Raw genomic sequence first — 20,406 nt, 5'->3', positions numbered from 1 at the left:
ACTGTGGAAAGAGGAAATCTTAAGTAGATGTGGGATAAATGGCAAATACTTGATTGGAGACTATGTTCTGGGCTCAATAGTTTGCACTCAGTCATGGACTTCAGACCAGCTGTAGCTAAACCAAACAGGTGTCACAAATTCAAATCCATAGCAGGTGTTCAAAGTCATAAAATATAGACTAAAAAATATAGGTTAAAAGTTTTCTAGAATAAGAAAAGAAAATTATACTGAGACTCTTGGGTTGATTAAAACACCAGAGAATACAATAGTTGGTCATAGTGTCAGAGAAATGAAATATATTAATAGCAGGGAGGATATCTCATGTGTTGAGGGAGTGACTCTCTCCGTTCTAATATCAGTGGTAATCATGAAATTTAAGGCCATGTTTTTACACGTGTCAATTTCCAAGAAGAATCAGAAATTGAGCATAATTTATTTATTTATATTATTTATAAATTATTTATAACCATCTATTCATTAGTATTAAGGGAATAGTTCTGAAGAAAAAGTAACCTAGGGGGATGTTTTCATTGTTCAGTTCTCATAGAATATAGTACAGTCTACTGTGTATATGGACTCTGAGACCTAGCTGGTTTATCTTCTAGCACAAAACTACATAGCTTGATATTCCACTGAATATTGGAGAGACTTGTATACCCTAGTGTTTGTAGATCTAAACAAAGTTCAAGCTAGCAGGAGCAGAATAACAGGTTAAGAAAAAGTAAAGCAGTAAATTCACGTACAAAGTTTGTAGAATTGAGATTTGCTCTAAATTAACGAACAACTGCTGACTGAAACAAGCTTAGGGCAGCATAGTACATTCCTGTAGATGCGAGAAACAATGCATCTACACCACAGAATTCATAAAAATTCTTCAATAATAAATTAACCTTTATTTAAGTTAAGGTTTTACTTCATACGCTTTTAATTTTTTTTAACATTTGACTCATTTGAAAGAACATTTGGCTTAAACCACAAGCACACTGCATAGTCACACCAAAGTCGTTTCCTTTTATTAAAAATGCAAACGGTGTAATTCAAATAAAGTGAACTGAGTATCTGGACAGACGCTAACCAGGAATTTTACCTTCTTTGAATTTCTCTAGTTTGAATTTAGAGAATTGGAATAAATAAACTGAAATGTTTGGTCTCCAGAAGAGATAAAACATTTTAAATTTCACCCAAAGAGAGAAACTGGAGATTCCAGACATAAGTAGAGGAATTTTCAAACTCATTTCCCGAAGCACCTGCTACAGAAGCATAATAAAAATGGCAATTTGTGAGAAAGTTTTCTATATTTTTTAACTTTATTTGTGCAGGCAGGCCAGTAGCATTTTTCATGGATCAAGCCAAGTGAGTTCAGATGCATGGTGAGTGCATCTCAAATGGTATTTTTCTCCTTCCCTTGTAAAAACTGAGTTACTACAGCTGACTACAATTCCCATAATCCCTCTCGGGTTTCATACCACTCAGCTAGTTCTTTTTTTTTCTTTTCTTTCTTTTTTTTTTTTTTTTTTTTTTTTAATCCCTCCTTAGAACCTGACAGGACAGAGAGAATTCTGATTCACATTCTGTCCTGATGCCGTCTGGGAATGCAAATGCTCAGTGTCACACTGCTAAGTGGAGAGAGGTAAGACAATTACAGGTTTTTATAGTTCTTTTTTTTTAAGCTCTTGAAGAAACGGTATCTTCTTTACAACCAATGTCTTTGTCACTTTTTTTTTCTTTTACTCAAGCTCTGAAAATCAAAATGCAAAATCATTTTGGCAATAGTACTGGCATGTGCATTTGAAATGTAACATTAATATGATTACAAAGAATCCTCAGAGAAGTCTCTTTTAAGATGACAAAGGACTCTGACTACAACAAAGTGAATTGGGAAATAAGCTTTGCACAAATGAGTGACCTATTCGAAACAAAACATTAAGTTGCTATCTTGCCTGTATGTGTGCCAACATATTCACAGAAAGGCAGATGCCTTTAATTGCACAGAGGCTTCCTCTCTTCATAACTAATACTATCTAACCCATATGAATTATTACTTCATTCTCAAATCATTTTATGTTAGAAAGTACTTTTTCACACTTTGCCAATGGATCTTAATACTTAATATAAAAACATATTAAGAAAATCTCAATTAATTATAACAAAATTTATTACTGTGCTAATAAATGTCTTTTAAAAACTACATCTTATTAATAGTGAATTAACCCTCTTTCCCCAATAGTGTGGATGCTGCTTCTGTCCTAAACACGTGCGTTCAAATGTTGTACTTGACTACTTCTGCCTGGGATTGGCATAACTAGTGGGGCAATATGCCAGGTATGTGGTTCACACAGTTGCAAATTATTAAATCAATTTTTAGCAATTAATACGGTTCTTCTGAAAAGAATGAGGTACACGCATCATTTCTTTTCAATACAACTTTGCATAATTGGAATAAAATGTAATTTGTTCTATTAATCTAAAAGTTAAATGCGAAATACTTAATATAATACAGAGAACAGCCCCCTGAAATTGCAAAACTGTCTAGTGTGTGGTCATTTTCTTCTCTGCCCCTTCTCTCAAAGCACAGAGAAGAAATTCCACAAAACATAGCCCTAGAATAGGGTATATTAAGAAACAATGAAAGCCACAAAGAAATTCCGAGGTAGTCAAGGCTATGCAAGTCAAGCAGAAAACTCTTAGTTAATTTAACTCTTTCTGAAACCTCTACTCAGACTCTGGCATTGGGCACAGTTAATAAGATCACATTAAGCTACCCAGATTAAGTGTAAATAATTTTTAAGAAATAGGTAGCTATTCAACCTTCTAAACAGAAATTGGAGAATCTTGTTTTTATGGAGTTTCCTGCACCTGGGAAGATAGCAAAGTGGCAATCTTCACAGTCTGTTCAGATTTAACTTCAGTGTGCTATATAGAAAATTATGTCACTCTAGTCAGAGTTTCAATATTTTTTTCTGCTTAAAATGGTAACAGTGCTAACAACACCAGGATCTAGCACCATACATCCCTCTGTGATATCATATATTCATCTTTACTTCTTTTAAACTACTGCTAACAATGGTGATACAAACAATACCTGGCATTTTTAATGCACAGGAATTAATATAATTGGAAGAAGAGACTGTCAAAACCTAAGTGAAACTCCAGTGTTTCCACAGGTGAGCCAAATCCAGGATTTTGTTTTCTTAACCTTCTGCTGTTTCAGTCTTTGTAATGTTACAACACTTCTAAAGCTCCTCCTTCAGCTCTCTAAATCCACTGAAGAAAATTATCCTTGTTCTCAGAACTGACTTAGGTCTTCTGTTCTTTGTTCATAACTTTGCACTCTTTTTTTTCTTGCTTAAATAAAGTTCTTTGCCATTAAGCTAACCACCTTTCATTGTGCGCCTTCTCATTTTCCCCGGTTGTCTCACTCCAAACCATCTAAGTTGATTAAACGTCCATTGTGCACAGCATCGAGATATAGGAGTGATTAACTCTCATTGAATACACTTCCTGAGAACATTAATGGCAAAGACCGAAGTAATTAATTGTAAAACAAAGCATGTTGTCAACAGCGTTTGATTTCTTGTTCTAAAGGATAGGTTTGCTGCCAGACATGTTTCCTATGCCAGATATTTCACCAACAACAGATTTTCCAAAAGATCTTCATTCACTCTCTGAATACCTTTGGCTCAAGTCCAAGTTCTTTCGTAGCTTGCAAATTGACTTCTAACTTCAAGCTCTGCTGAGGTATGCATGCAGGAGGTGTGTGGAGATGCAGTCACCATCCACTTACAAGGCAGTAGGACCTGTTTAACTTGAAGCAAAAGAGCAGCTGTGTTGATGCGGCTCCTGTATGGCAATGGGCAACTTACGACTACTCTCTCCTCCTTCCTTTGCTCTTGCTTTCTTTTTCCTTCAATCAGACCCCATCTTTGCTTTTGAATTAAATTCTGACTTGGTCGTGATAGTGAAAATCATTCTTAGGAAAGTGATAGTTACACTAAAGGGCTAGTTGAAGTTATTGTCTGCCATTCTTCTACCTTCAACAAATCCCTAACTTTGAGACGCTGAAAATTTATTTTTTTGCTGATCTGGCCCATTATTGACAGGATTTGAAGAATTCCTAAGTTGGTAGACTGAGACAGGATCTGCTCTGGCCCATAGGCTATCTTTACTGGTAAATGATCATTTTATTGTGTTAGGTAATAGCATGCAGGTACTCAGTTTTGTAAACTTGTCACAAAATATAGTCACCAAGGAAGAGGACTCTCAAGTGAGAAGCTGTCTCTATCCCATTGGCCTGTGGGCATGTCTGTGGAGCATTCCTGTGATCAATGACTGATGTGAGAAGTCACAGGCCACTGAGGGAGATTCTATATTCTGCATGTATAAAAAAGCACACTATCAATGCCCCTTGATTTCTGCCATAGACTGATCCCTTGAGTTCCTACGTTGGCTTGCTTGTCTCAATAATGGACCCAAACAAGCAGGTCAAATAAAGCCTTCCCTCCTTAGGTTTGTTTTGGTTCATGTTTTATCACAGAAACACAAAAGAAATTAAGACATACCTCTAGGCTGCCTACTTAATTTGGTGCGTAATTGTACGTACAGAAACCATAACTTAGTATAATAATAGAATGTACTGTGAGACCATACTGGTTAAGCTCTAGGTACAGCAGGGATAAGAATAGACTGTCTGATATTGGACAACTTCCTTAGCATCTTACTACTTTGGTGTTCCCAACTGTAAAATGAGGAAAATAGTTTAATCTTTGTAACTAGTTTTATTAGAAGTGAATTAATATAATATGTGAACAATTGTGGAACATTGCCATTGTTTAGTTAATACTGGTTGGCTGAATGAATAATAAAAAAATTCATTTGTTCTTGATTTGGAAAATAACTTAAATGTTAAGATCCAGTATTACACACCTTTGTATAGCTCATACACTTTACATAAAGATGCTGTATTACATGTGTGCAAAGTTGGGATAGAAATAACAGCCCTTAGTGTGACAGATGGGCGTCAATCAGATTTAAAGGTTGTAAGAGTAGCAAAATCATTGTAACTATTATTTTGGTGGATTGTTTCCCCATGAATCCAAAAATCATAGGATGATGGTAGAAAAATCATAGGATGATGGTAGAGAAATATATGAACCAAAGATATGACATTGAAATTGAAACTGGCCCACATAAGCTTCATATAAAAGGGATATTCTTCATATAAAGGATTTTCATAGAAAAAGTTAACTGTGTCTGATGACAATTGGAGAAATGAAGGAAGCCAATACTACTCAATGTGGGATGCTTTGACATATCCATTTAAGATGGTTATAAAGCCTTCGTATCTTCCTAAATGTCCTAAAATTGTTATTAAACACACATTTTGAAAAGGTATTTTGAGATAGGGTTTCTTCCTGTATTCCAGTCTGGCTTGAAACTCTTTTTGTTGCCCATCCTGTCATCAAACTCATGGCTGACTCGGTCTCCAAATGACAAGACTAAGGCATGAGTCATAATTTCTGTTCCTAAATAATTTCTAATGTAAATTTCTATTATCTATCCCCCTGAAAGATATGCAAACTAATACCAGCATTGTTGTAAACTGAATTGCTAGAATAATAATTCTCCACATAGCAAATACCATTGAGGCCATTGGTATAAATGCAGCTTGACTCCTTTATTTACAAAAAGCAGAAATTTTGTCGCAGTCAGTTCTTGGGGAAGATAGAAAGCTATGTCTAATACTAGTGAAGAGAGAAGCCTCAGAGAATCCAACAATATTAGTACCTTGATCTCAGGCATTATGAGAAAATAGCTTTGGTAATTGAAGCCACACAGTTTGTCCTAATTTGTTTTATTAGGGAGACCTGGCAAACCAACACCAATAGGCGAAATAGCCTGTTCTCATTTCAATAAATTATAATGCCAAATTAAAAACCAAAGGGCCATTTTTAATTTTCATGATTTCCACGGAACACACACATTTCTGGTTCATCATCAAGTTCTAGTGCTACCTTGACTAATTTCCCTAACAAATCACACAGCTCATCCTCACTGTTAGTTTAATCTACCACCACCTCTCCTTCACCCACCTCCAGCCCATCTCAGACTACATTGTGAAGCTCTGCTAGAGGCTCAAAGGCTTCCCCATACATTATATGGGCAAGGATTATTCTCAGTGTAGAAAAGTTTCACTTTCTCATTGTTATTCCAGCTCCACAGCATCCCACCCAGATTTCAGCTACTCTCAGCCTTGTAAGCATCTTTAGTCATTCTTAGCGAAGGTGTTCTCGAGGATGGGTTTTTACATTTCTTAATCGACTGGTTGTTTTAAATTGGCTTGTTTTATGTAATAATAATTATTATTATTATTATTATTATTATTCCTCTTCCAAAGGCATTTCATACATTCAGTGGAATACTTGTTTGATACGACCTTCAGAATATGGCCAATTTTGCTGCCTCTGAATCAACTTTGATTTTTTAATGTCTATCTTGAACCAAAAAGTATATATTTTTCACATATTTTGTTTTCAACTCTGAGAACAATAATCAATTGTAGTACAGTGTAAATCCTAATCAGTATTCTTTATTAAGCTATCACCATTACCATGGGTCTGACTTCACATCCATTCAGATAATAATAATAATAATAATAATAATAAAATATGAGACAGAAGTTTTAGTCTGGAGAATATAACATTCAGCAAGCAAACTAAATTACCAGAGAACTATGGTATCTTTAAGAGAAATTATTAAGAAATAAAACTAGGTTGGATATGGACGAAAAGATCATATTTTTACACCACCAATGTGAGACTCCTTGAGATACTGGCTACGGTTTATTAGTTTAGTGATTCTTTTCTCAGCAGTCTCTTGGTGTTCAAGTGTCCCCAGTGCTCAGAAGAGTCTACGCACTTGAGTGTGGGTGAATAAGAGGCTTTTCATACTAGGCCACAGCTGAGAACAAGAAAATAGGAGAGGCCAGCTTTTATATTCTAGGCATAGTCAGTCTATATCCCGAATATGCTTTCATTAGATGAACTACATCTATACTCATGATTATCTGTCATTTCAATGTCTACAAAATACAATACTGAGTTCTCTTGGGGCCTTCAATATTCTCCAGTGTCTACAAATACCAATATTTTGATTTCACCCTAACTAGTATTTAAAAAATCTATGACACCAAAATTGATGAGGAAAGACTCTGAACATAATTGGTATGTTCCTCAATGATTTTACTGCCCAGTATTCTGATGAAAAAACATCTCTTGGTATATCAAACTGAACTGCAAACTTTCATTTCTCTGGTTTGATATTTATAGATGGTTCTTCTTCATTTCAATGACCTTTAGCACTCTCAATATTTTGGTGTGTGTGTTGGTTGGGAAATCCTTTTCATATGTTACATAGAAATACAGACAAGTAAGTATGTCATTTTTATTTTCTTCCTGGATTTATTCATCTAATCAGAGCTCTACTTTTATGGCTCTCTTCTAAGTAAGGAAATTACACCATTGAACTTGGATGCCACCATCCTTCATAATAGAAAAATGGATAAATCAGGGGTCAGTTCTCCACTGACCTACAAATGATTAAATCTAACATATATTCTAGAATATTACTTCACATTAACTAAACTGATTTAAGTCAGATTTTTAAAATATCAGGAGGGGAGTTTTGGTGAAAATAAAAGGAGAGGCCTTTATCTCATTTGTCCCTTGGTCCTTGCTTGTATATATGATATTTTCAAGAAAAAAAAATCTAGTTTTACATAGTTTCCTTAAAAAGCTTAATTTCACATCTGTATTGTAGAATAGCATATTCATCATCTAAAATAATTCTTACTTTCTAGAGTAAATAAATTTGAAATCTCATCCTTTAGCCAATTTGATATATTCACTGTATCATCATTGTCTTCAACTGTGGTGAACATGGAGAATTGGGTGCTGCGTGAAATAAACTACAGACAGAAAAAATATCTCATGATCTTCCTCTGATGCAGAACTTAAAATAAACAGTAGAGCAAAAAGGGAGTGAAGATTAGAATGGTGATAACCAGAGGCTAGGGATGAAAGAGGAGAGAGAGAGAAAAATATCGGTCAAAGATTTCAAAGTTTCAATGATATGCATTCTAATGGCACCTGGTTAAGTATTAACTGTACTTGGAATTTGTGTTACCTTGGATGAATTCCAACTTTGGCCTACCATACCTAGTAGCTCATTAACTCTCCTTTGTTTTCAATATAAAAGGGATCATCCTGTGAAAGAGGCAGATGAACCTACACATGGTTGTCTTCTTGCCAGTTGTTTTCTGTGGATTTTATTTATATAAAGGGACATGTGGCTACTTCTCCTGGGCTGTCTGCTTTGCTACTGTGCCTGTCTGTTTCCAGAGAAAGAACACTACCTCTCTGAACCCACATAAGACTGTGTATAACTATGTTGTGGAAAATAAGTAATGTTTCTAATATTGTCTTATGATAAAAAGATGCTCATATGAGGTCAAGCTAAACTGTGTCATTTAGAGTGCAATTAGTCATTGGGTGGTCTTACAGACCATGGCATCTTCCAATGATACAATCACATTAATTGCAATATGAAAAAATAAAATGTAGCAGCGTTGTACCAGAACCAAGGGATGACTTGCAGTTCCATGGGATCTGACACCCTCTTCTGGCCTCTAAAGCTACCAGACATAAATGCTGTGCATATACTTATATGCAGGAAAACACATATAAAAGACAAAATATTAAATCTTTATTAAAAAAGAAACCATTTTTTCATATGCTTTGAAATGCTCAGAAAGAAACCCAGAATTTTATGTACTATATTTATACACGCTAAGAAAAGAGAGCAATTTAGTCACTGACTGGTGTATTGAATATTAATTTTTCATTACATGTGGTAATGAAATAATTGCAGAGGCAATAAAAATAAAATTTTCATTGCATTATTGATATAATTTTTATACCCATGCTCAACTACAAAAATTTAGATTCCATTGGTACAACAAAGTACCTTTGTCATGTATTGAATGAAGAGTGGTGAGTATCAAGAGTAGGTAGTAGATATATTCTCTGATTAGCCTTTATAATAGTCCTTGACTTTCTCTATAAAAAAACAATATTTTTCTGGATGTGGTAGGGATAATGGAAAGACAATTGACTGGGTAGCTGATGAAAAATTCTTAAAATTTTCCTTCAAATAAACAAAGATTTCTTTAGAAAGCTGATGTTAATCTCGGAGTCATTGTTGAGAATTTAAGAGGAACAAGAAATATTGCCCTTGGAATAAATAGTAAGAACATTAATGACCCACATTTACTTTCTAAATTGTACTGCTTGGGAAAATGAAAACTAGTTCAATGGCCTATTTAAAAAAACATAGATACATGACCATAAAATCTATTATTGAAAACTCTGTAGATAATTAAAATTTAGTCTTGAAATGGGGTAACTAAAGTTTTTGAATGTACGTAGGGATCCTACAAAATGAACACCTAGTAACATTTTTATTATGACTCTAAAACACTAAAGCAGGTTTGGAGCTCTTGACCCAACTAGGACATCCAAACTGTTCAAGTCCCAAGTCAGTACATATACAGGGACTATGAGATCCCATTAAGGTAATTGTTATAATTCCAACAAACTTAGATATCAAAATTATACAATTTTTGTGCCTAAAAGTAGCATCTGCAATAAGTCTTAGACTATTGGGTTCAATGAAAATATTATTTTTCAAAAGTACCAAATGTATAAACCTCTTTATGTGTTAACTCCATTTCTTCTCAAATATTTATTCCCAATGCCATAAAATATTATAAATAATTAAAAATAGAATGTTGAAATGAATTATTCAGTTTTCAAATAATTATTCTGTTTTGGGTGACTTAGGACTGAAAAGCAAATAGAAAATGAGTTGTGAAAAATCAAAAGGAAAGGCTGCCTCACTAGATGATCGCATACAAAGCCCAGCTCCATCAGTCTTCAAAGTTTAGAGCCACAGTTAACATTAGCCATAAGCTTAAATGCCACAGTGTTCAATCTATTACCTTTCCATAAAATATGGTCTAAAAGGAAATAGGTTTAAACATGTGTATACACAAATGTTGTTTTAAAATATTAGTTTATATTACCTATTGTAGAACTAATATGCTACTAAAAACAAAGTATGAAATATCCCTGATCAAAAGTTAATTTCATTTTCTGTTGGGAAAAAAAATAGTGCTTGGATCTTAAAGTTTAAGAAAAAATAAAATGTGAGAAAGGAAAGATGTATGCCTAGTTTACTCACAGACATTACACATTCCCCCACAGAGTAACCAGGTCCCCAATGCTAATAAAATTGCAATTAACTTCTTTATTAAAACTGAATGGTATTCTGTTAAACTGAACAATCCCACTGCAGTTCAGTCCTATAAGCTGTAGTGAACAGATAAACCACTTACAAGACATAATGAAACAAGAATCTCTTTAAAAATACATGAAGGAAAAATGTGTTTTCTTTATGAGCTCCACAAATTTGAAGCACATTTTAATTTCTTTCGGTGATAGCTTCCAGAGTTCCATTGTTCTTGTGGCGTGGGAGGCTGTTAACCAGGGGCTATATGAAAACGTGGATTAAGTTGGGGTTTGACAAAATCAGAGCAATCAGGATGATTTTTTTTGCCTACTTGCTAATGAACACTTGAGTAAAACAATATCAGAAATTACTGATACATTAATCAATTTGATATCTGTCTGCCCACCTTTCCTTCTTTCTTCCTTCCTTCTTTCTTTTTTCTTCCTTCCCTCCTTCCTTTCTACCTTCTTCCTTTCCTTGCCTCCTCTTCTTTCTTCCTTCAGCTTTTTTCTGTCCTTTCTTCCATACTTTCTTATAATTTATTTTGATTTTGAGGTGGTTTCCAAAATATTACAAATGGAAGTAGAAGGAACTTTTAGACATGGAGATAGGACAGTCTGTAATTTTCATAGAAAAAAAAAAAACAATATGAAGCTTCAGCAACCACTGTGACTATGGGTAATTTCCTTTACTCTTTGTCATGTATTTATAATATTTTCTTTATGTGTTATTGGAAGGAAAGAAAGTTTTGTTCTTCATCGTACTGTCATTTTGTGAAGGATGATTGAGAAAAATGATTTGGAGGAAGGTTCTCTTTAAGATGTTAATATTGCCTAATACCCCTTTTCTGATCTCACCCATTTTCTGTATGAGTCTTCATTTACAAAGTTATGATTCCTTGAGAATATTTTTAATTAAGTTTAGAAAAATTTATTGGTACAAAAGATACATGAGATAGAGCCCAAAGAATTCATTGTGGTTGCTCCATCTTCCTCTTCCCCATGGAATCTTGTGTGCAACCTGGTATCAAAGCATCATTATCATGATTAAACCTGCCTATTTGCTGAGATAACAAAATTGGTTAAAAATCTTAGGCTTCAGTAAAGACATAATACAGATGATCCATTTCATTATACATGGGACCTTTCCACATTTTACTGATTGCCTGAATAATTTGAGACTTTACTCAAGTATAGTTCCAATAACATGTTTCAGAAAAACATCTTTTTCGTCTTTATTTTTTGAAATTGCATTAATCTCACTTCTGATTAATAGTTTAGCTGGGTCTGAAACTCTACTTTTAAACCAGTTTTTAAACTAAAAGTAGTGGCAAATGCTTATATTGTTTGGGAGGCTCTAGAGTCTCCCCAAGGAACATTTCATAAAATGAGTTATTCTACTACTGGCTTGGAGATTTTTGTTTAGAACCCATGGCTTCTAGAAACAGCCTTATCCAATATAGAAGGGCATCTCAATGTTCATTCTAATTTATTTCTTTTTAATTCATAATTTTTTCTTTTTCCTTTCCCCTTTTCTTATTCATATAACTTTAAGTTCTTTCTCAGAAAAAACAAACAAAAATTCCACAACAAATCCCCCTCAAACCAAGAAAACAAAACCCTAATCTTGAAGCCATTATATCAGTGCAGAACACCTGACACAGATCCATGTCTGTGAATGCTATTTCAGGTTCTGTGAGTTCATATGAGTTTTACTCATATTAATTGTTTTCTTGGTGTCCTTCATCCCCTCTTGCTCTCTCTCTCCAAACAAGATCTCTGTTCCCTATAGTCCCTTGCTCTATACATAGCCTCTATAATTTTATGATTCAGCTTGGTTATCATTAACTTAAGGGCTAATAGCCATATATAAACAAAAAATAACAATTGTCCTTGTGGGTCTTATATACCTCACTCAAGAGTGATTTTCTTTCTAGTTCCATCCATTTGCCTGCAAATTTCATGATCTTATTTTATTTTTTAGCAACTGGGAAACACTCCATTATATCAATGTCCCACAATTTCTTGGTCCACTCTTCTCTTGAGTGGCATCTAGGTTGTTCACAATTTCTGGCTATTATGACCATGGTTAAATAAGTGTCTCTATGGTTGAATGAAACATTCTTTGGGCATGTGCTGAAGAGTAGAAGAGTTGGATCTTGAGGTAGATTCATTCCCATCTTCCTGCGGAACCACCACACTGACTTCCAAAGTGGCTGTAAAAGTTTGCTTCCCTGCCAGCAATGGGTGAGTGTTCCCCTTATTTCACATCCTTGGCAGCTTGAGCTATCACTTGTTTTGCTGATAGCCATTCTGACTGCTTTAATATGACATCTCAAAGTACTTTTGATTTGCATTTTCCTGATGGCTAATATGTTGAACATATCTTTGTGTTTCTCAGCGGTTTGAGTTGTCTCTATAGACGTTAAATTGGTTTACAAAATAGTGGCCTTCCATATGGCCCTTTGGCACATAGCTTTTCATTGTTAACTCTCCTCAATTTCTTCTTTCCTCTTAAATCTCTACAACTTTTGTATTTCTCCCTCTATTCCCACAATACCAATATTATACTAACCTCTTCCAAGGTATCTGACTTGATGTCTCCTCTAGTTTCTCAGTCTTTAGAAGAACTCATGTGAAACACACAGATCTAAATAATCAAATGTAGAAACCATATTCGAGACAGATTATGTGGCATCTGCCTTCCTGGAAATGGATTATTTCACTGAGTATATTTTTCTAAATATATTTTCAATTTTTTTCTTTATTTTTTCTTTGGAGCTGAAGAAAACTCCTTTATATACTACATTATATATTCATTACTTAGTTGACATCTAGTTAGACCTGGTACATTTTCTGGCTATTGTGATTAGATCATCACTGAAAATGAATGATCAGGTTTCTCTGCAGTATGACATAGAATCCTTTGGGTATATGCCTGACAGTTCTATAGCTGAGTCCTATGGTAGTTCTATGTATAACCTTTTGACACCTTCACATTGATTTCCATATGGCTTTTCAAGTTTACAAAACCATTAACAGTGAATAAGGATACCCCTTTCCTGGCATTCTTTCTAACATTTCCTGTCATTTGGTTCCCTCTTGTAAGCCACTATACCTGATGTGAAATAGAATCTCAATGGCATCCTATTGGAATTGGAACATAATTAACATTTTTATCGATAATGAAAGGGGTCGTATTTATAATTTATAGATATTTAAGAAATAGTTATACATTCACTTTCCAATTTAGAAAATTACAACCATTAGGAGAGCTGGTAACATTCCTTAATCAAAACTACACATCATCATTTTAAATTTTTTTTGATATTTAGAAAATATCTTCTGTGTTGCAGAGAGGAAAAATACAAATATTATGAATACAGCAGTGCACATTTTACTCACAGAAGGGAAGTAATTTGCCAGTGAAGAAAGTCACCTTGCTGAACTGACTCACTGGTATCTTAAATCATACGTTCCTCTGCATGCCCGTACTCTTCTTGCCAGCACTACAAGTAAATTTCTATGTGCCTTGCCTGCTATTCATCTCTAGCATCCTTTGAGCTGCACTAAGACCAACAAACTTGAAATTCTATTCTCTCACAGTTCTTCAAATCTCTGTTCTCAGTGTTAGTAATTCTTGCCTTGCTCTGTTTCTATGGTGATCATTGTCATCAACCCTTTTCTGGTACACATACTTAGCCCTCTGCTTCTGGTTTGTCAACCTCTTGTGATGAAAACTGCTGTAAAGATTTATCCATCCACCGCTTCTGTAACTGCCCCCACATAGCTGAGCATAGCTGGAAATGAATGCATTGTTCTTTCTGTGTTACCACCCTCCTGGTCCAGCCTCCCAGAAATGTCCACCCGACTACTTTCCTGTTTGAAGGCTTTTGTCTTTCTTGTACCCTTGCTCCACAGTCACCCTCCTTACTTTTCATGAGTCACTGTTCTACACCCTGGCTGTCAGTTCAAATATCACATCCTGCGGAGTCCCTTCCTGACTGCAGAACACAATATGTATATTCTATTTTAAGTTTCCATTTTTGTCTCACATAGTCATTTTCTCTTAAGACATCCCATTCGTTTATTTCAGAAAATAAAACACATAGTTCCATAGGAAAGAAATTATACTGAGGTGATGTTTTTATGACATTTAAGAAAAATTTCTGATGCAGTAATGTACGTGCTTTTTTATTAACGCATTCAACCATAAGATTTGGGTACAGATCCAGCAATTACTGTAATTGATCAACAATGACGGGAGCAAGTGATAACTGTAGACATCTCTAACAGCTATGCTAAAATACAAAACATCTGCAACTTCTACTGGTAAAACTATACAAGGAGTGCTGATAGTATTGAAGTTCACTTATAATTTAAAAATTATACATTTAAGAGATTTTCTAATAAAAATTAATATAGATATTTTTCTCATATAAGTTGACATAACAAAATTTTTCATGCGCTTCTTAAGGGTCCATGAACCCTGTGTTCTAAAGTGGAGAGACTTCAGTACCTCACTTTCTATGCATAAATTTCTTTGCTTTAATTATTAAGGACTCATGTATATAAATCAAACACATGTAAAAGATTGAAACTGAATGTCAGTTCCCTCAGCACTTCCATGTTTAGAGACTGAGATAGATGCCATGGAGGTAAACAGTAGACATGGCAGTGGTTTGTATCTAAATGTGGCAACAAAAAGGAAAGTGCTCTCGGTAGTGGAGCTGCACAGGTCTTTAAAGAAATCTAAAATGTCAAGTAGCCTACAAGAAAATTCAAATGCTTGCACCTGCCCCTTCTACTGCTACAACACATCTCTTCCTTGGACCACCAACCATTAATAAAGAAACAAGAATCAAGCAGAATGAAGTAAAACAAACAAAGCTTTTATTGCCATGGTGTCACTGATTTGTATTTATTTTCTTACCCCTTTACTCTTTACCCTCTTCTTTTTGAAGAATTTCTTGAAATCGTAGGCACCAAGTTGTATTCGCTGAGTTAGTTAAGGGCTGAATTTACCACTAAGTAAATTACATTTTCCAGAGGATGACTTTTGTGTTAAGTTTATGCATTTTTTAAATTTAAAGATAATGAAGAATGACATATTGATGAGTAAAATAAAATGTTTCTCTTTGCTGCTTGCTCATAAGACAGTCATGTGAAAGTATGCAGCGTGAGGCCCTGTAATAAAAACATGATAATGAAGGTCTTATATGATACGAAGGGGAATTTTTTCATGAGTTGGTACCCACTAAGAAGTAGCTTCCTATAATTTACCTTTAAAAAGCTATGCGTAGAATATCAGGCCTGGCCTTGAGTAGAAAAACAAACTTCCCCAATTTTAGAGAAAATCCCCCCCCCCCAAATCTCGTCTATTTATATACAAGTATCTAGGATTCTCTAAGGGAATCTTCGAATCTTTGTGCAGGTAGGCGGAAAGTGAAATGTTCTAAAGGAAGGGCGGAATTAGGGAGGAGGAAGTGAGATGCTGTAGGCAGGAGCAAAGTACAGCGGTGGGCTAGGAAGATATTTGACCTGGATGTGCGTGGGGAGAAGAAAGCGGTGAGTTTTGGGAAGAGCACTGCAAGCTACTTGGTAAAGAACACTATAAAATCATTCCGTCGTGTAAAGACTAGATGTTGAGGTACAAAGTTCAAAAGAGTCTCGGTCTGTGCCTAGCTCTCAATGGGGAAAGACCTGCACGTTCTCACCACTCTCAGACACACTGAAGAACATTTGATGACTATGTCTTCCCTTGATACCTTGGCAGCTACTTCATGACATCTGCTGACACCGTATATGCTCTATGAAATGTAAGGTTCCTTGAAAATGAGGATTTGTGCTCCCAGATTAGTTCAATGGCTCCTCAAGAAGTTTTCTTAAAGACTTTGAGATTCTAATATGAACCAGTGTTGTCGATTGCCAGAATACACCCTAAGTCTATGTGATTTGGGCTCCTGTTCTGCATTTCCTATTTACTATATTCCATGCAGCACAGTTTTCCCTGAATAAAATGAGTTAATGAAGAACCAGGCTCAGCAGATAGATTGTAAATTCCCCAAAGAATTTAGTTTCTGATGTCAATATATGTTTTATTGTGTGTCAGATCAGAATCTGCTTGTTTTGACTTGTTAGAAGTTTATCATTTTATCATTTTTCTTCCTGTATCAGGAAACTTACTTTATGTAATGTTTTGTTCAACAAGTTGTATTTATATTAAAATGACCAAGTATAGTTGCATTTACTCAACATTTATTAAGAATATAGAGGTTGAAAGTTTGTGAAAAATATGGAAACAAGAAGAATAACATTAAGTGTGAAATGCTTCAGGCATATAAAGTAACCATAAAGGAAGACTAGGTTGTACAAATTCTTCTTAAAATAGTTGTTTCTTGTTAATGTCCGTAAAATATGGCTTTTACCTTATTCTTAAACACATATTTATATAAAACACATTTCTTAAATATTTTAAGTTTTCAAGGAATGAATAATATTTCTGGCCAGCATATTCATACCTTAAAGAGAAAAGTGTACTAAAACAGAGGAAACTATAAGCTAACATTCAAACATCTGATTCTTAAATAAGTTAACTCAAGAAGAATAACACCTGTGTTGCCAGTTAATCCAACACAGGGCATACAAAAGTCAAAAGTCAGTCTTTTGGGTATGTATTTTATGTAAAAGTAACTATTCTCTTTTAAGGATTCTCTGTAAGAAAATTTTAAAATCCATTTTTTTTATTTCACCAAGCTTGGCACTGGAAGTAAACACATTAATTTATTTGGGGAAATGTGTTATTTGTATGTCTCATGTAGTTATTTGTAATTCATCTTGTTCCAAAGGAACAAAGTCTATTATCAGGCTACAGTCAAAGGAGTGAGGACTGACACTTAATTGGCAGTCTTTACAGGAAGAACATGAGAGCACTTGGTTGAAGAGCAATAGGGTGGTGCTAAATGGCCTCACAACTATGCTGCAGTTACCAGTGGAAACCATATAGGGGCAGAAAATTGAATGACTATGTAAATATGTTTATAAGAATACATGATGGAAAAAAGTCGAAGGAGAAAATATGTGAATGGTTAAAAACCGACTTAAGGCATTAAATTGACCTGATAACCTCTGGGGTTAGGGAGTTTGAAAAGAGAGAGTGTATTAGTAGAAACCTTAATTCATTTAATATGATTTAAAAAGCGGGATTCTGACAGTCTATATTAGAAATATACATAATTGGTAATACTGATGTTGGAAAGTTTATATCGATACTATATAAATAGTTGCAGACTCGAAACAGCTGATCTGTTCATGAAGAGTAGCTGAGAATAGGAAGTCATTATGACTTGTTTATACAATGAAATATCACATAAGGATAAGAATATTAAAAGTTAACAATTTTGATTACAAAGTGAGGAATCACATGAGAATCATATAGAATGAAATAAATCTGAGAAAAAATGTAAGATGCAATTCCATCCATATAAAATAAAAAAAAAAACCTATTGACAGCTGCATCCAAGTTCTGTTTTTAAGTTACTGTGCTGTAGTACTGGAGTAGCAGGAGGAGGAATCTATGCTACTGGGGGTACAAGGACACATCCCAGACATTGGAAGCAACCTGTGCAAGATTTATAGCTGCTTAATGATGTACATTCATTTTATGAAAATTCCTAAAGCGACATGCTTCCAATTATTACTTTTTTCACTTTTCTGTTTGTAATAACTCAGGAACAAGTATTTTAAAGCTTCCTCCTTGAGTGGCCACCTCTGCACTGTGTCGGTGCATGTAAGGACGGTGGGGCAACCCAGACTTCTTCTCTAAGTGTAGAATGTATTCAAAGCACAGAAACCAGGCGTGTTGTCTTTAAATCTGGTGCTCGCTGACATCTTCAACAAAAATAATATTGTTGGTTGACTTCCCTGAATATTAAATATCATTTAATTGGCAAAATACTTCGTGGATAGAGTTTGAGCTACCTAAAAAGATCAGTCAAATTCTGTAAAGTAAAATGTGACCTGGATCCTTAGTTTTCTTTGTGTTTCAAACTGATGGCACAAACATTGTAACCTCAAAGTCTTATGTAGTCTGTATTTGGCTTTACTGAGTACTTATGTTCCATAAATACTTCGAAAAATAGAATCAATCAAGTAACCCCTCTATTTTATTTATTTTAAATTCTTAGAAAGATTAAGTTTGTGTGATACATTGGGTTTCTGAACCTTAGTCATCTCCCTTGTAAAATATAAATACGCCACATTAAAATAAAAATGAAACCAGGTGAGAAATCTACAAGTTGAAATACTTGAAACTGAACTTACAAAATTAAATCTTATGATTTTAGATACTCTCATCTAGTTTATTTAATTTTGTTCTTGTTCATGTGGAGATAAATTAATGTCTTTTGTCTGCATGTTTTATTATAATTTTTAATTTATTAGGGAGGTTTCTTTTATTATGCAACCCTGGCTGTCATGAAACTTATTGGGTATACCAGGTTGGCCTCTGATGTACAGGGAGTGAGTGAACCACCCACTTTTGCCTCCCCTGGGTGCTGAGGTTGAAAGCTTGAGCCACCATGCCAAGCTTGCACAGTTTATTTTTAAAAACTTATCAATGTCAATTGATATTTGGTCGGTGAAATACTTTGATTAACTCTTTTAAAATCTTAAGCTATAATCAAATTTAGAGAAATGTATAAAATATTAAAAATGATTGGACAAGTAGGTTTGTTTACAAAATAGACTTCAAAGTTTTACACAATGCAATCAGTTGATGAAGGGATTCTAAGCCTAAAATTAGCCAAGAAAGCTGATTCATACATTTGAGTGTAACATTAGCTGGTTTTAGAAAACATTATATGCACTACACATGCATGTGCATGTGGATGTGCACACACGCACGCACACACACACATACATGGTGTACTTTGACCCTTCACTTTTTAATGTATTTTATATCATAGCTAAATTTTAAACAATAGATGTTCATCACGACTGTGACAGTTTTTTTTTCACTTGGCACATTCTGGAACTGTCACTCGGAAGTGAGTCCGGAGGGATTGTCTAGATTAGAATGGCCTAAGGCTGTCTCTGTGGGGATTGTGCTGATTATGTTAATTTATACAGATGAGAAGTGGATGGCACCATTCCCAGGTTTGGGTCCTGGACTGTATAAGAAAGTAAGGAAATGAACTGAGCACAAGCTAGCATGCAATTATTCTCTGTGTTCTCGAGTAATGGCTTCATGGATGTGGCTAACAGCTTTATAGATGTGTCTAACGGCTTCGTCGCTGTGACCAAATGCTTCACTTCTCTGCTGCCCTGGCTTCTCTAAAATAGCAGACTATCACCTGAAATCATAAATCATTGCATCCTTTCTCCCTTAAAAATTTCTCCTTCATGGTGTTTCATCAAAACAACAGTAAAAGAAACTAGGACAATGACCAATTCTTAGTCCACTGAGTTGATGCACAGACAGACATACCTCTCTCCTCATAAAGGAAGAGCAGAGAACTCATTATCCAGGCAAATACGATTGGTGCTGATCCTGGAACACAGGTTCAGAAGGCTTCAAATACTGGTTTGCAATTTGGTGGCAGCTTCATGAAAATGTTGTGGAAACAAAGGAAAGTCATAAAGACATTAAAATGTCTTCGTGGGAATATCAGGGAAGGGGACTAAAGTAAAGCAGGAAGAACTCTGGCGTAGCCTCGAATGTCTTCAGATGACATTCTTTGCTTTTGCATTGGAGGAATCCAGGGTGCTGTTTATTTATTCCAAAAGTGTTTACCTTCTAGTCACAATGGTATTAAAGCATGCAAAGAGATGAACAATAAGTTGCTTACGTAAGAAATAACTTGGCTCTAGATTTGCAATACTCTGTCTGCAATCATTGCAGTCCACCAATCAGCTTTATAGATTTTTGAGGTAGCTTCTTTTTTTGAGGAAACTTCAGTTAACAATTTGCATCTAATTCTTTATTCTCACACTGGGTTCTACCAAAGACTGTTTTGACTTCATCGTCTCAAAGCTCATCTTCAATTTTGATTATTGAGTTGAC

General features: G+C 34.9%; 1 long non-coding RNA gene across 1 annotated transcript in view; it reads left to right on the top strand.

The window, feature by feature from the left end:
• The first annotated feature begins 1,547 nt into the window (after positions 1-1,547).
• The window catches only part of LOC130866502 (uncharacterized), an 86,562-nt gene continuing 67,703 nt past the window's right edge, over positions 1,548-20,406 (top strand). Inside the window, exon 1 of the long non-coding RNA XR_009056349.1 lies at positions 1,548-1,630. This is a non-coding gene — a long non-coding RNA (uncharacterized LOC130866502). The remainder of the gene's footprint in view (positions 1,631-20,406) is intronic.

This window comes from Chionomys nivalis, chromosome 25 (assembly GCF_950005125.1).
Source record: "Chionomys nivalis chromosome 25, mChiNiv1.1, whole genome shotgun sequence".
Taxonomy (NCBI): Eukaryota; Metazoa; Chordata; class Mammalia; order Rodentia; family Cricetidae; genus Chionomys; species Chionomys nivalis.
Note: the sequence above shows the minus strand (reverse complement) of the source record. Positions and strands in the feature narration are given on the sequence as shown.